Source organism: Paramormyrops kingsleyae, chromosome 24 (genome assembly GCF_048594095.1).
Source record: "Paramormyrops kingsleyae isolate MSU_618 chromosome 24, PKINGS_0.4, whole genome shotgun sequence".
Taxonomy (NCBI): domain Eukaryota; kingdom Metazoa; phylum Chordata; class Actinopteri; order Osteoglossiformes; family Mormyridae; genus Paramormyrops; species Paramormyrops kingsleyae.
In genome coordinates this window covers 1604943-1621325 of record NC_132820.1, presented here as the reverse complement: position 1 = coordinate 1621325, position 16383 = coordinate 1604943, and the positions used below count along the sequence as shown (strand labels likewise).

At 43.8% G+C, this 16383-nt stretch overlaps 1 protein-coding gene and 1 long non-coding RNA gene across 3 annotated transcripts in view; both read right to left on the bottom strand.

Annotated features, from left to right (window-relative positions):
- Positions 1-16383, bottom strand: part of LOC140582249 (NLR family CARD domain-containing protein 3-like) — a 136764-nt gene that overhangs the window by 46808 nt on the left and 73573 nt on the right. The window lies entirely within an intron of this gene.
- Positions 378-14533, bottom strand: LOC111837657 (uncharacterized). Its single transcript, XR_011985177.1, has 3 exons — positions 14364-14533; positions 14203-14249; positions 378-1139 (listed from the first exon to the last, which is right to left on the bottom strand). It is a non-coding gene; the product is annotated as an uncharacterized lncRNA (long non-coding RNA).

The window sequence follows — 16383 nt, the reverse complement described above, 5'->3', positions numbered from 1 at the left end:
ACGGGGGCAATGCCAGACTTTTTACAGTTGGGGGGGTGAGGGTGCCTGGGCAGCTGCCCCTTCTGACCGACGGGGGCGACCTTCTACAGTGTGGGGGGGGGGGGGGGTATTTATCTAATAAATGACATTTTATTAATCACATAAATTAATAATATTGTTTACTTTAATCCACTGAACAAGAGCAGTAACAGGAAATAATTATATTTTCCAGTGTATTTTGTTTCTGTTATGTCTCCAGTTAAATGATCATTATTTACACTGATTTACTCTCATTGTGTTAGTAGTAAAGTGAATTTATTTAATTTAATCCAGCAGACTGTGGTTTCATTATGTGACTCAGTTATGCTTTCGGTGACACTGAAGCAGGACATTAATAGGACAGAACAGAAAGCCTTTATTGTCATTGTACAGGGAGGAAATACAGTAAATAGACATTAATTTATAAAATGTACATATACAGGGGAGGGGAAAAGCCCACCCCCCCCCATCAGGATTATATTTAGTTACATTTTATTCAGGGAGAAAAACTTATTTTTGTCAAACGTTCATTTCAGAGTAAAAAGGATTATAAAGGTTAAAAAGCAGAGATTTTACCCTTTTGTCAGGAGAACCAGCAACACATCACAGTGACACTGAGGAGTTTTTATAAACCCCAAACCCTGGATAGAGGAGCTCAGTGAATGAGGAGGTGAATCTGTACAGGGGGGTCAGTCCATCAGAGGAGACTCTGTAGAAGGACAGAGCACCAGCCCCCCAGTCCAGATACACTCCTACTCTGCGGGAGCCTGAGGGCTCTATGGGTATGAGAGTCTGTTTATTATTGTGCCGGACAGAGTATCTGTAAGGAGAACAGTACAGACTCCATGACTTGTCATTGTATCCAAGTGCACAGTCACTCCATCCTTTCCTCTCGATCCCTTTATAAGTCACTCCTATCCGGGCTCCATCTCCATCCCACTCAGCCTCCCAGTAACAGCGGCCAGTCAGACTCTCTCTGCACAGAACTTGGGTGCAGCCGTCAAATCTCTCTGGATGATCAGGATATGGCTGCTCTGCCCCCCGTGTCACCTTCCTGTTCCCCCCTGACAGAGACAGGCGTCTGTTTGCTGTGTTGGGGTCCAGCGTCAGCGGGCAGGAGTCTGTAGGCAGGAGGGAGAATTATTAATACCATCAGGCAGCCTGTACTTTATGTTTCTGTACAATATAAAAACAGCACAGCTTCCCCGAACGAAGCGGGAACTGAAGTTTATGAAATAGCTCAGGAAATGTCGGACGGCACGCGACGCGGGCGGGAAGAGCCGCCAAAATGCGGCGAGAGCTAAACTAATAACTTAATTACAGGTAAATAAAATTACAAAACAGCGACATTCATCAGACACATTCATCACAAGCATATTTACCACAAAACGGCAACAGATATTAATACTCAAAGTCAGTGTATTTACTTTAAAGACGAACTTCCTTCTACCCGCTAAAGCCGGGACACACCGGCCGCCTCGCTGCTCTGTATTTCTACCTGTATTTACCTTTGAAAATGACCGTCAATAACAGAATATATAAGTAATATTATTACATATTTAAAGTGATATTTAATAAAGGTTTGGACCTGGATTCTGATACAAACGCCTCCGAAGACGAAACAGGTGTTGTGCCCTAATCTGCCCCCCTGCCACGGATTGCCTCCCCTGACGTCATCGCTCCATTTAAAGGCAAAGTCGCTTCTCCAGTGCAGCAGAAGCGAACGCTCGCTGTAAATTCATTTTCTTGCCTTAAACCGACTGAAAAAACTCAAATTAGTTGTTTATTATGCCTTTTTACATTAGAACCTTAAGTTATCATTCACAACCTCCTGTAATTTGTGACAAATGTGACGGTAACTTTTTCATTAAAACGCTACAGTAATGCTTTTCCTCTCGGCAATGCTCGTCTGTGCAAATACAGTCGCTTTCAATCGTAAAAAGGGACTGATTTAGTTGAAAGATATTTTTGAGACTTTATTGAATCCATTCTGCTGAAATTTTTCTTCTATTCTGTCGTCGTATAATATAACACGGCGTTTAACTTAATACTCAGCACCGTCACGCCTGGAAATGGTCTAACATCGATCCACAGAACAAAAGTAATCAAAAGTCACCAAAATTTCACCACTCACTCTAAACCCCGTGTGCACATTACAGCTAACAAGTCGTATTGCAAATCGTCCATCCATAAGGAATGCCACAGAATGCCCCCCCTGTCTAACTCTGGCTGGGAAACTGCTACATGCACCAAACTTGCACCAGTCACTCATATTTACCCCTTATTTATGCTGTATGAATTACTTTGGGCTGGGCCATAAGGCTGAGATTCTAGCTGGGGGGGCATTTTATAGCAGGCCACCCTGCCACAGAATGCCCCCCCTATCTAACTCTGGCTGGGAAACTGCTACATGCACCAAACTTGCACCAGTCACTCATATTTACCCCTTATTTATGCTGTATGAATTACTTTGGGCTGGGCCATAAGGCTGAGATTCTAGCTGGGGGGGCATTTTATAGCAGGCCACCCTGCCACAGAATGCCCCCTCTGTCTAACTCTGGCTGGGAAACTGCTACATGCACCAAACTTGCACCAGTCACTAATATATATCCCTTATTTATGCTGTATGAATTACTTTGGGCTGGGCCATAAGGAAAATATTCTAGCTGGGGGGGCATTTTATAGCAGGCCACCTTGCCACAGAATGCCCCCCCTGTCTAACTCTGGCTGGGAAAGTGCTACATGCACCAAACTTGCACCAGTGACTAATATATATCCCTTATTTATGCTGTATGAATTACTTTGGGCTGGGATGTAAAGAAAGTTTCAACTCTGATTGGGACTGTAAGATATGTAAAAATAGAAAAAAAAACAGAATTTCATAAACTTTCTCAATAACTCTGTTTTTAATCAATAAGAATACAATTAACAGTAATGACAAAGAAAGAAAGAAAGAAAGAAATATGACATTCGTAATAAATAAAATTATGTGGAGCAATTATTAAATTAACACAAATAAAAAAAAAATGTAATCAAATTAACCCTTTCAGGCTCAAATTAAGTTTTAGTAACAGGACAGGACAAAGTCCTGCAGTGGTACTTCTGAGTAAAAAAAACTCATAAAATATGTATGTGGGGTAATAAGGTAGTTAGTTTTTAACTGTTGCAAATCAGCAACGCCTGCCTTGAGAGGGTTAAATGAAGTCAAATCAAATTAAATTAAATCAAATGAACACAACATTATGTGCAATAATTATTAAATTACGTAATTTTTTTACATGATCTTCACGAGTGGGGAGGCACGAGATTCGCCATGGGGGATGCATGCATTGCACCCTACTGCCTAGTGGCTGGCCAGTATTCATGTGCATACTGGGCACAAGTAGTCCTTCTCCACTGAAGGATGCTGAACACAGCTAGACTAATGTTAACACCAAGCCTGCATTGCAGAGTGTAATCTGATTTATCAAAACAATTTTTATATACATTCTCTCTCTCTCTCGCTTACACACACACACACACACACACACACACAAACATACATATTTATGTGTGTTTTAATTGCATTATTACACAAAGGAAAGTGGAGAGTGACAGCAAATGGTAGGAAGAGAGAGGGGTGAGATGACATGCAACAAGCGTCCCTCGAATTTATAATTTAAACACTACCACAATAGTAACACACATTGCTGAGATTGTCTGCAAAAACAAAAAGAGGTTGAATATTAACCTAGAATTATTTTATAAACATTGAATACTAACAAATGTTTCTTAAATATTATTTCTACATATGATCTTAAAATGCTACATTTAATTACGTTAGTTCTTTTTAATTCATGTCTGATTTAAACATAAAGGGATTATCTATGACCATCAAAAAAGAATCAGAATTACAGAATTGGCTTGCTACTTTCTCTTACATTACAAAAACAAACTCCTGCTGAAAATAAAAGATTTAGGAAATTTCTGTACAGACGATAGAAGAGATTTAGATAGAACTATAGAACAATAAAGTAATAAAATTAAAATAATAAAATAACCAATAAAAATAAGATAGACCATTTGTTCTGTGTCTGTCCTACGTGAATAAAAAATATAAAAAGCTATAAAAATATACCCTTTGTCCACGTGTGTTCCCTTGTACACCACACCCTGTGTTCCCCTCGTTCCCCTTTCCCCATTCCCTTCCTCTGTTACACCCTAAACCCTAGAATAAATAAAATAATAAAATAACCAATAAAAATAAAACCTATAGCAGCAATTATATTAACATTGGCATATATTAAACATGATTTGCATAGTACCTGGGTTGTTACAGCAAACATATACACAGTGTACATGGTTATTTAAGGTGATTGTGCTTAGGTTTGTGGTTTGAGTCATCAGATATGTGAGTTAAACAGTTTTATTGTGACCGGCAGGAATGATTTCCTGTGTCTCTCAGTTGTGCAGCATGGAAGTTTTAGCCTGTTGCTGAATGAGCTCCTGTGGCTGCTCAGCATATAGTGGAGCAGGTGTGAAGGAAAGTTCAGTAATGTCCTTAGTTTGAACAATGTTCTCCTCTCCAACACCTTATTGAAAGAGTCCAGTTCCACTACCACAACTTGGCTGTCCTTCTTAATTTACCATTTACCATCTTGTTGAGTCTGTTAATGTCCATGACCCTCAGGCCGCTGCCCCAGCAGACAACAGCATACATGATGGCACTGACCACCACAGACTCGTAGAACATCCGCAGCATCGTCCAGCAGATGTTGAAGGACCTTAGCCGTCTCAGAAAATAGAGACGGCTCTAGCCCTTCCTGTAAACAATGTCCACATGTTTAGACCAGGTTCCTGGAGGAGGGTGGTGGCTATATCCAGTCTCTTTTTCTTTCTTTCTTTCTTTGTCATTACTGTTAATTGTATTCTTATTGATTAAAAACAGAGTTATTGAGAAAGTTTATGAAATTCTTTTTTTTTTCCTATTTTTACATATCTTACAGTCCTAATCAGAGTTGAAACTTTCTTTACATCCCAGCCCAAAGTAATTCATACAGCATAAATAAGGGATATATATTAGTCACTGGTGCAAGTTTGGTGCATGTAGCACTTTCCCAGCCAGAGTTAGACAGGGGGGGCATTCTGTGGCAAGGTGGCCTGCTATAAAATGCCCCCCCAGCTAGAATATTTTCCTTATGGCCCAGCCCAAAGTAATTCATACAGCATAAATAAGGGATATATATTAGTGACTGGTGCAAGTTTGGTGCATGTAGCAGTTTCCCAGCCAGAGTTAGATAGGGGGGGGCATTCTGTGGCAGGGTGGCCTGCTATAAAATGCCCCCCAGCTAGAATCTCAGCCTTATGGCCCAGCCCAAAGTAATTCATACAGCATAAATAAGGGGTAAATATGAGTGACTGGTGCAAGTTTGGTGCATGTAGCAGTTTCCCAGCCAGAGTTAGACAGGGGGGGGGCATTCTGTGGCAAGGTGGCCTGCTATAAAATGCCCCCCCAGCTAGAATATTTTCCTTATGGCCCAGCCCAAAGTAATTCATACAGCATATATAAGGGATATATATGAGTAACTGGTGCAAGTTTGGTGCATGTAGCATTTTCCCAGCCAGAGTTAGATAGGGGGGGCATTCTGTGGCAGGGTGGCCTGCTATAAAATGCCCCCCCAGCTAGAATATTTTCCTTATGGCCCAGCCCAAAGTAATTCATACAGCATAAATAAGGGATATATATTAGTGACTGGTGCAAGTTTGGTGCATGTAGCAGTTTCCCAGCCAGAGTTAGATAGGGGGGGCATTCTGTGGCAGGGTGGCCTGCTATAAAATGCCCCCCAGCTAGAATCTCAGCCTTATGGCCCAGCCCAAAGTAATTCATACAGCATAAATAAGGGGTAAATATGAGTGTTACGTGCCGTTGTTTTTACCCCGCCTCCACGTCCGAACTCCGCCCACGACCGTGCCCGCTAGACCTGCCCTGGCTCCACCCCCACCTCCGGGCCCCGCCTTCGATTCCTACTCGACCCCGTCACTTCCGTCCAGAGAGGGATAAGAGCCGGACAGAGAGACACTTCGCTAGCTTAGCTCATTACTTGATTATTGTTGGATTGCTTTCTTGGTTTGGATATTTGTGTATGACTTTTGATTTCCTTCACTTACGATTCTTTGCCTTACCCCTTTTTGTACTTTCGCCCGGTTTTGCTTACTTTTCTGGTTATCGATCTTTTGCTTGTTTTTTGGTTTACGTCTTCACGCGCCCCTCAAACATTGACGCTTTGCTGTGTGTATGTTTTGTGTGATTGTTTGGTGCTTAGGGAGTGGTTGCCGGTTTTGTTTGGAAGTTTTTGTGACTGTTTTTGGATAGGGAGTAAGGAGTATCACTTGTTGTTTGGTTTTACACTTAGTTAAGTTAGAATTGGGTTGTGTTGGATAAGTGGGTTTTTGTTTCTTATTTTGGCGATAATCACTCCTGAGTCTTTCCGCACCTAGACCATTTGTTCTGTGTCTGTCCTACGTGAATAAAAAATATAAAAAGCTATAAAAATATACCCTTTGTCCACGTGTGTTCCCTTGTACACCACACCCTGTGTTCCCCTCGTTCCCCTTTCCCCATTCCCTTCCTCTGTTACACCCTAAACCCTAGACTATCCGGGATATTGTCCGGCCCAGGATTCTCCTGGTGTACTTGGGATTGCAGGATGGCTACCTTTGACTTGCTTGAGTTTACCCTGAACCCCACGCAGGAGCGCTTTGAAACTTGCAGGAAAGCTGACCTAGTAGCCATTGCGGGGTTTTTCAACGTGGGGATTCCGATCTGTGCGTCGAAGCAGGAAATTAAGCAGGTCCTGTACGACGAGTTAGTCATGCAGGGTATTCTACCCGAGCCTGGTGATCTTTCGGGTGTTGCACCTTGCCCGCCCCGGTCTCCTGCGTCGGCGGAAGCAGAAGGCCCGGTGCCTGGGTCTCACATGGATCCCGGAGGTCCCGGCTTGACTAAGGAGGAGATTCTCCTCACAATTCGGCTACGAGAAACCGAATTGGAGATTAAGAAGCAGGATTGCCAAGCCCAGCTCTTACGCATTAGGGCTTTGGAGTTGGAGGCGGAACGGGATGCTAACATGAAAAGGGCGAGGGCAGGTCCAACACCGCCTGTTCCTCACCCTCGTAAGGTAAGCTCGCCCCTTGATGCCGACCGCTCCACCGCTCGTGCCTGTGTAGGCTCACTGGACGAGAGTGTGCGTCCTAATGCTCCATCTCCCCCGGTTTCTACTCGACCTCCTGAGAGGGAACCTATTAGCTTTGATGTAAGCCATCACATTGGACTTGTGCCCATTTTTAGGGAAAATGAGGTAGACGCTTACTTCCCCATCTTCGAGCGCATCGCGACCACCTTGAATTGGCCCCGGCATCTTTGGTCGTTGCTGCTGCAATGCAAACTAGTGGGGAAGGCTCAAGAGGTCTGTTCAGCCATTGGTCTGGAGCAAAGTCTTGATTATGACATTGCGAAGGCTACAGTTTTGAGAGCTTACGAGTTAGTGCCTGAAGCCTATCGGCAGAATTTCAGGAAGCTTTGTAAATCCGCTACGCAAACCCACAGGGAATTCGCTCCAGAAAAGGCCATATTGCTAGATAAATGGTGTACTGCTAGCAGTGTGACTGACTTTAATCAGCTAAAGGAACTGATTTTATTGGAGGAGTTTAAGAATTGTGTACCCGACCGTGTAGTCGTCTACTTGAATGAACAGAAAGTTACGACTCTCGTTGAAGCTGCTACCTTGGCTGATGAGTTTGTACTGACGCACCGTACTGTGTTTGCCCCTACCCCTTTGCCACGCAAACTTAGTACTAGACCGATATCGGAAAAGACTACTCCGGTAACCTCGTCTACGGAAACCCGTAGTTGTTATTATTGCCATGAAATTGGTCACCTCATTTCAGTTTGTCCTGCGTTACAACGCAAGAACACTCGTTTAAATGTGAAAAAGGTACTTGTGACAGATTGTGTTCCCGTCTCTGATGCTCCGATATCACCTAACTCTGTGGAACCCTCCTTCCAGCCTCCTTCCTATGCTGGTTATGACGTACTAGTTCAAGGTATCGAGTTAGGAACAATGAGAGTGCCTCTCCACCGGGTTCATCTAGAAACCAATGATTTTTCGGGTGTTGTGAAAGTTGCTGTTCGACCTCGACTTCCTGTTTCGGGTGTATCTTTTATTTTGGGGAATGACATTGCGGGAGGTAAGGTAGTTCCTCTACCTGAGGTAGCGTCAGAACCCGAGAGTGGCTCTGACAACTTAGAAAATGATTTCCCTGATGCATTTCCCGCTTGTGTCCTTACTCGTGCCCAAGCTCGGCAATTCGCAGACATTGACCTGGCTGATTCCTTCATGGCTGATCGAGATGTACCTATTCTGCCCCCGTGTGCTAGTCCCCCACTTGGGAAAGAACCAGCTTTACCTCAAGTTATAGATGATATATGTACTCGAAAGGATCTGGTCGCAGCTCAGGGAGCTGACCCGTCTCTGACGGAGTGTTTTGATTTAGCCGTAGAAAAAGCGACCTTAGCAAACCATTCAGTGGCGTACTTTGTTGATCGTGGTCTGTTGATGCGGAAGTGGACTCCTCCTAAGACTCCTATGGATTGGGCTATACTATTTCAGATAGTAGTTCCGTGTACCCATAGAGACCAGGTACTAGCTTTGGCTCATAACCACCCGTGTTCTGGACACTTAGGCATTAGAAAGACGTTCGCTCGTGTACTAAAGTACTTCTATTGGCCTGGTATATATTTGGAGGTTAAGAAATACTGCCGCTCGTGTCACATTTGTCAGCTGGAAGGGAAGCCAAATCAGGTAATTCCCCCTGTGCCCTTGCGTCCTGTCCCAGCTATCGGGGAACCATTTGAACCAGTTATCATCGATTGTGTGGGTCCCTTGCCTAAAACTCGCTCTGGGAATAATTATATTTTCACCCTAATGTGTGCCGCTACTCGTTACCCGGAGGCGATACCTATTCGGAGTTTACGTACCAAAGGAGTGGTACGAGCTCTAATTAAGTTTTGTACCACTTTCGGTTTACCGAAGTACATGCAGTCTGACCAGGGTTCAAATTTCACGTCCCTGTTATTTTCCCAAGTGTTGCAGGAATTGAATGTTCGACACCGGGTCTCCAGTGCCTATCACCCGGAGTCTCAGGGTGCTCTTGAGCGGTTTCACCAGTCATTTAAAACAATGCTACGGACCTTTTGTTTAGAGGCCGGAAGGGATTGGGACGAGGGAATCCCTCTACTTCTGTTTGCCATTCGAGATACCATACAGGAATCCACCGGGTTCAGCCCAGCTGAGCTCGTTTTTGGACACACCGTGCGCGGACCTTTAAAGGTCCTCCAAGAACAGTGGTTGTCCCCTGATCCATCCCCTCAGATTAGGAACGTATCGATGTTTGCTAAGTCGTTACGTGAACGCCTTAGTGCGGCTCAGGAACTGGCCAAGCGTTCGCTATGGTCATCACAAAAGAAGATGAAGGCTCGGTTCGATGTGAAAGCCAGAGAGCGTACTTTCCAGGAGGGAGATCGAGTGTTAGTCCTTTTACCCCTGCCTGGTTCGTCTTTACAAGCGCGTTTCTCAGGTCCTTATAAAATAAAGGAAAAGCTTAGTCCTCTCAATTATGTCATCGAAACCCCAGATCGAAAGCGAAAAACCCGATTGTGTCATGTAAACATGTTAAAATCGTATGTTGATCGCACAGTCTCTGTCCCTTCGTCCGCTCCTGTTGTGCTCCCCTCTGCCCTCGTTAATGTGCCGGTGCGAGACTACTCGCCGGAAACCGATGGTTTACATCTTGACCGGAATTGTTTGCCCTGTGTTCGTTTGCCCAATTTGGAAGCCCTTGAAAACCTTACGGAAAGGCTTGATCATTTGCCCCGCGCCGCCAAGTCAGATATCCAAGCCCTAATACGTAGATTCCCCTCACTATTCTCCGACACCCCTTCGCAGACCCCTGTTTTGGTTCACGACATTGACGTGGGAGATCATGTCCCCATTAAGCAACACCCCTATCTTGTTAGTCCTAGGAAGCGGGAGCAACTACAGAAAGAGACGGATTACCTATTGGAAACTGGTTTCGCTATCCCTAGTTCTAGCCCGTGGAGTTCCCCTTGTTTGCTTGTTCCAAAACCTGACGGTACGTTCCGTTTTTGTACAGATTATCGAAGAGTGAATGCTGATACCAAACCAGACGCTTTTCCCCTTCCCCGAATGGAAGACTGTGTAGACCGCATTGGTTCCGCCAAATTTGTCACAAAACTCGACCTCCTGAAAGGTTACTGGCAGGTTCCATTGACCCCTCGTGCTTCGGAAATTTCTGCATTCGTCACCCCAGACCCCTTCATGCAGTACACAGTTATGTCATTCGGATTGCGAAATGCCCCGGCTACGTTCCAACGACTTATGACTAGAGTTCTGGGAGATGTGCAAAATTGTGAAGCATACTTAGATGACGTAGTCGTGTACTCTGATTCGTGGGAGCATCATTTGGCAACGTTGGAACAAGTGTTTATTAGGCTCAGGGATGCTTCCTTAGTATTAAATCTGGAGAAATGTGAGTTCGGTCAGGGCACGGTTACGTACCTTGGTAAGCTAGTGGGACGCGGAACAGTGAAGCCTGTCGACGCCAAGGACCAGGCTATAACATCTTTCCCTATTTCCAGAACTAGAAAGGACCTTCATCGCTTCCTAGGCATGGCAGGCTATTATCGTTGCTTTTGCGGAAATTTCTCCGATATTGTGTTGCCCCTCACTAACTTACTTCGTAAGGACGCCCAAATGATTTGGTCTGCTGAGTGTCAGTCGGCTTTTGACGCAGTAAAATCGTTACTCTCCAGTTCCCCTGTATTAGCTACCCCTGACTTCGGTAAACCTTTCAAGTTAGAAGTTGATGCCAGTGGTACCGGTGCCGGCGCCGTCCTTCTCCAGGAGAATGATGCAGGTCTGGACCACCCTGTCTGCTATTGGTCGAAGAAATTTGTCAAACACCAATTGGCATATAGCACTATCGAGAAGGAAGCCCTTGCGTTATTACTTGCCCTACAGCAGTTCGAAGTATACGTAGGTGACAGTGTTCAGCCAGTGGTCGTGTTCACAGACCACAACCCCCTGCTGTTTCTGAATAGGATGCGGAATAACAACCAACGTCTCATGCGCTGGTCTTTGATTATACAGGCTTTCAATTTGCAGATTCTCCACAAAAAAGGAGCCAGCAACCTGGTGGCGGATGCCCTCTCACGTTCCTGTTAAATTTGTAATGTGAATATGTAATGTGTAATTGTGTTAGAAATTATGAACCCTACGAGGTTCACACTTATGGGGGGGGGTGTTACGTGCCGTTGTTTTTACCCCGCCTCCACGTCCGAACTCCGCCCACGACCGTGCCCGCTAGACCTGCCCTGGCTCCACCCCCACCTCCGGGCCCCGCCTTCGATTCCTACTCGACCCCGTCACTTCCGTCCAGAGAGGGATAAGAGCCGGACAGAGAGACACTTCGCTAGCTTAGCTCATTACTTGATTATTGTTGGATTGCTTTCTTGGTTTGGATATTTGTGTATGACTTTTGATTTCCTTGACTTACGATTCTTTGCCTTACCCCTTTTTGTACTTTCGCCCGGTTTTGCTTGCTTTTCTGGTTATCGATCTTTTGCTTGTTTTTTGGTTTATGTCTTCGCGCGCCCCTCAAACATTGACGCTTTGCTGTGTGTATGTTTTGTGTGATTGTTTGGTGCTTAGGGAGTGGTTGCCGGTTTTGTTTGGAAGTTTTTGTGACTGTTTTTGGATAGGGAGTAAGGAGTATCACTTGTTGTTTGGTTTTACACTTAGTTAAGTTAGAATTGGGTTGTGTTGGATAAGTGGGTTTTTGTTTCTTATTTTGGCGATAATCACTCCTGAGTCTTTCCGCACCTAGACCATTTGTTCTGTGTCTGTCCTGCGTGAATAAAAAATATAAAAAGCTATAAAAATATACCCTTTGTCCACGTGTGTTCCCTTGTACACCACACCCTGTGTTCCCCTCGTTCCCCTTTCCCCATTCCCTTCCTCTGTTACACCCTAAACCCTAGACTAGGGTCGTAACAATGAGTGACTGGTGCAAGTTTGGTGCATGTAGCAGTTTCCCAGCCAGAGTTAGACAGGGGGGGCATTCTGTGGCAAGGTGGCCTGCTATAAAATGCCCCCCCCCCCTTTTCCTTATGGATGGACGATTTGCAATACGTCTTGTTAGCTGTAATGTACACACGGGGTTTAGAGTGAGTGGTGAAATTTTGGTGACTTTTGATTACTTTTGTTCTGTGGATCGATGTTAGACCATTTCCAGGGGTGACGGTGCTGAGTATTAAGTTAAACGCCGTGTTATATTATACGACGACAGAATAGAAGAAAAATTTCAGCAGAATGGATTCAACAAAGTGTCAAAAATATCTTTCAACTAAATCAGTCCCTTTTTGCGATTGAAAGCGACTGTATTTGCACAGACGAGCATTGTCGAGAGGAAAAGCATTACTGTAGCGTTTTAATGAAAAAGTTACCGTCACATTTGTCACAAATTACAGGAGGTTGTGAATGATAACTTAAGGTTCTAATGTAAAAAGGCATAATAAACAACTAATTTGAGTTTTTTCAGTCGGTTTAATGCAAGAAAATGAATTTACAGCGAGCGTTCGCTTCTGCTGCACTGGAAAAGCGACTTTGCCTTTAAATGGAGCGATGACGTCAGGGGAGGCAATCCGTGGCAGGGGGGCAGATTAGGGCACAACACCTGTTCCGGAGTTACGCTCCATGAGGATCCAGTATTTGCAGCGATTGTCTGACATGGTCTTTAGTCACAGCAAAGACGCTCTGAATGCATTTCACATGCATCGGCTTATTTCCGTGTAGCGTGTCATACTGTATCTACTGATCCGGGAGAAACACTGCGGTGTCAAGCGGGGCGGAATAGGTGCCGCGCAAAGTCGGCAAACTAATGATAATACCGTCTACAAACCATCAATAAAAGCGGATTAAACTACACAGATCGTGCAACATGAAAAACAGACAAAAATTACTCAGAAAAACAGGATAGTTATTTCATTAATTCGGAAAAAACAGAATTGATTGTTTTTCAGACGAATGCAATACGCTTCCGTAGAGAACCGCTTACCGCGCGAGTGACTCTAGATGCGATGCCGCTGCCGCGAGGCGTTGGCCCCGAAATTATGACCAGGCACGTGGCCGCTCTAATCTGTTAAATTATATTTTTCGCCGCACATCCAGTGTGTCCCGGGCACAAATTTCTTTTAGCACTGTGGTTCGTGAAATCTTATTAAAATTCATAAGAAGCCTTACATGATTGGCTGGCTCATTAATATTTATGAGAAGAGCACTACCTGATTGGTCAGTTAACATCGATATGTGCCGCCTGTTTTTTTCTGTCTAAGGCAGGGGTGCCCAAATCCAGTCCTGGGGGGGCGGAGCCCTGTGTAGCTTAGTTCTTTCCCTGTTCCACCATAAGGGATTCAGGTCAAGAGCTGTATGGTAATTAGCACAAGGAGTTGAATCAAGTGTGTTAAATGAGGGGAAACCCAAAAATGTGCATGGCTCTGGCCCTCCGGGACTGGATTTGGGCACCCCTGGTCTAAGGCATTCCCTGGCCAATCAGGAATATTCTCTCATGAATATTAAGGATGTTCCAGAACCACCCTGTAAAAATGCAAATTCGCATCTCACACTGGAGGAGAGAGTCTGGTATCACTGCTTATGGGTGCCGTCTTAGGACAATACTAACGAATCTCACACAGGAAACACATACACTCACGGCATGTGCAAAAAGAACAAATGCAAAGGATTCTTTTTTTGTGAAATTAAAGATGTACAACTACATCAGAATATATTTTAACCATATTACGCTCCCTCACCAACACGAAGATAATATGAACAGTTATAAAGTATGTATGAATTAATGAATTAATAATGTTTTTGGTAATCATTTTGATGTTTTGTTTTTCTCATTTGGATGTTGTCTAAAATGACGCACACAGAAACTCACCTAAACACAAACATGGAAATCCATCTACATACAGTGCAGAAAACACACTCAATACAACAACTGTGTGAATACAACCATAACATAGTATTAATGGTATTATTAATAAAAACCTGCAAACACACTTACATTTCTGTAAGCCTGGTCTGGTCCTGCACTCTCCACTGTGGTCCACACTATAGGAGAAGCAGAATGTCATAGTACTGCTGTATCCATTTATTTATTGGTGCCTCTTCTCCACATACATGCATAAGTATCTGTAGCGTGTCAGACACACACTCTGTACTCACTTCAGCTTCTCCAGTTTACAGCTGGGATCCTCCAGTACAGCAGAGAGCAGCTTCACTCCTGAGTCTCCTGGGTGATTGTAGCTCAGATCCAGCTCTCTCAGGTGTGAGGGGTTTGACCTCAGAGCTGAAGCCAGGGAAGAACAGCCTTCTTCTGTGACTCTACAGCCTGACAGCCTGCAGAGAGATGGATAAAAACTCTCAGATAAATAAGATCACCTCACCAATACAAGTGTTACTTCTAAGTAAATGTGACTCCTCTAATCAATATCTCAATATTCACACGAAAGTAAACACCTTCCAAACATTTTATAAGAACCTATACTCCTCAGAACAAGAACCAGATCCAGTTGATATAGAATCATTTTTAAATAATCTAGACTTACCCATATTAACCAATGAAATCGTAGATACCCATTGCACCATTAACATCAGAAGAACTCCATAAGGTTCCCAACCAAATGCCTAACAACAAATCGCCCAGACCGGATGGTTACCCTGCAGAAATCTATAAAAATGTTTGGGATGTATTATCTCCAGTCTTCAATAGACAGATAGAGAAATTAAACATACATCACAAATTCCATCACAGTGTTATTGAAAACTGATAAAGACCCAACACAGCCCTCCAGTTACCGACCATTACAGTGTTATTGAGACCTGATAAAGACCCAACACAGCCCTACAGTTACTGGCCATTACAGTGTTATTGACACCTGATAAAGACCCAACACAGCCCTCCAGTTACTGGCCATTACAGTGTTATTGAGACCTGATAAAGACCCAACACAGCCCTCCAGTTACCGGCCATTACAGTGTTATTGACACCTGATAAAGACCCAACACAGCCCTCCAGTTACTGGCCATTACAATGTTATTGACACCTGATAAAGACCCAACACAGCCCTCCAGTTACCAGCCATTACAGTGTTATTGAGACCTGATAAAGACCCAACACAGCCCTCCAGTTACTGGTCACTCTCACTAATGAATACAGACTTGAAAATCATTACAAAAGCTCTCGCCACTCAGTTAGAGACAGTCATTCCTACTATAATCTATCCTGATCAGACAGACTTCATCAAGACAAGACATGCCTCAGACAACATCCGTAGATTATTTAATTTAGTCAATATTGCTCAGCATACCCATACTAAAACCATAATTACATCATTAGATGCAGAAAAGGCATCTGACAGTCAGGTGGACGTTTCTCTTTAATACATTCCATAGATTTGGCTTCGGAGAGTCGTTCACCCACTGAGTTAAAATACTGTACACCTCACCCAAAGCTACAGTGGTCACAGATGGGATCACATCACCTGCATTCACACTCCGACGGGGAAGAAGGCCTGCCTGCCCACTCTCTACTTCAGTGTTTGCCATCTTCATAGAACCACTTGCGGCAGCAATACGACAGAACATTGAAATAAATGAAATTCATACCGATAACTCAACACAAAATTAGTCTCTATGCAGATGATATCTTGCTGTTTTTACAAAACCCTCAACCCTCAATATATGAAATTTAAATTTTATTAATACCTTTTCAAAACTATCAAACTACACAATAGACTGGAAAAACCCACAATATTCTCACTGTCTGAAAATACCTGGGATTCTGCTGATCAGGATGGTCCATTTCACACTGGAAAAATCAGGTACTTGGGTATCAACATCTCCCTAGGCTGTCAGACTTGTTTACCCTCAACTACACCCCCTTACTCAAAACAATAGCTGAATCTCCTACTCTCACCAATAGGACCTATTTCAACAATCAAAATAAATATTCTCCTCCAGAAAAAATTCTTTGAAACTCTTAACTCATTACAGTTTTTTACAGACGCTAGGACACATTTCTCAATACTTAGGTCACTTTTGCAAAACTCTTCACACAGTGAGCACAACAGAAGTCTATGTGGGCTAAACTGAGGATCAATTATCATTGTTTTGGCACAAAATGCATTCAATCACCACTTCCCCCAAATTTCATGAATACTTCTCTCAGTCAGTGTTCGCCACC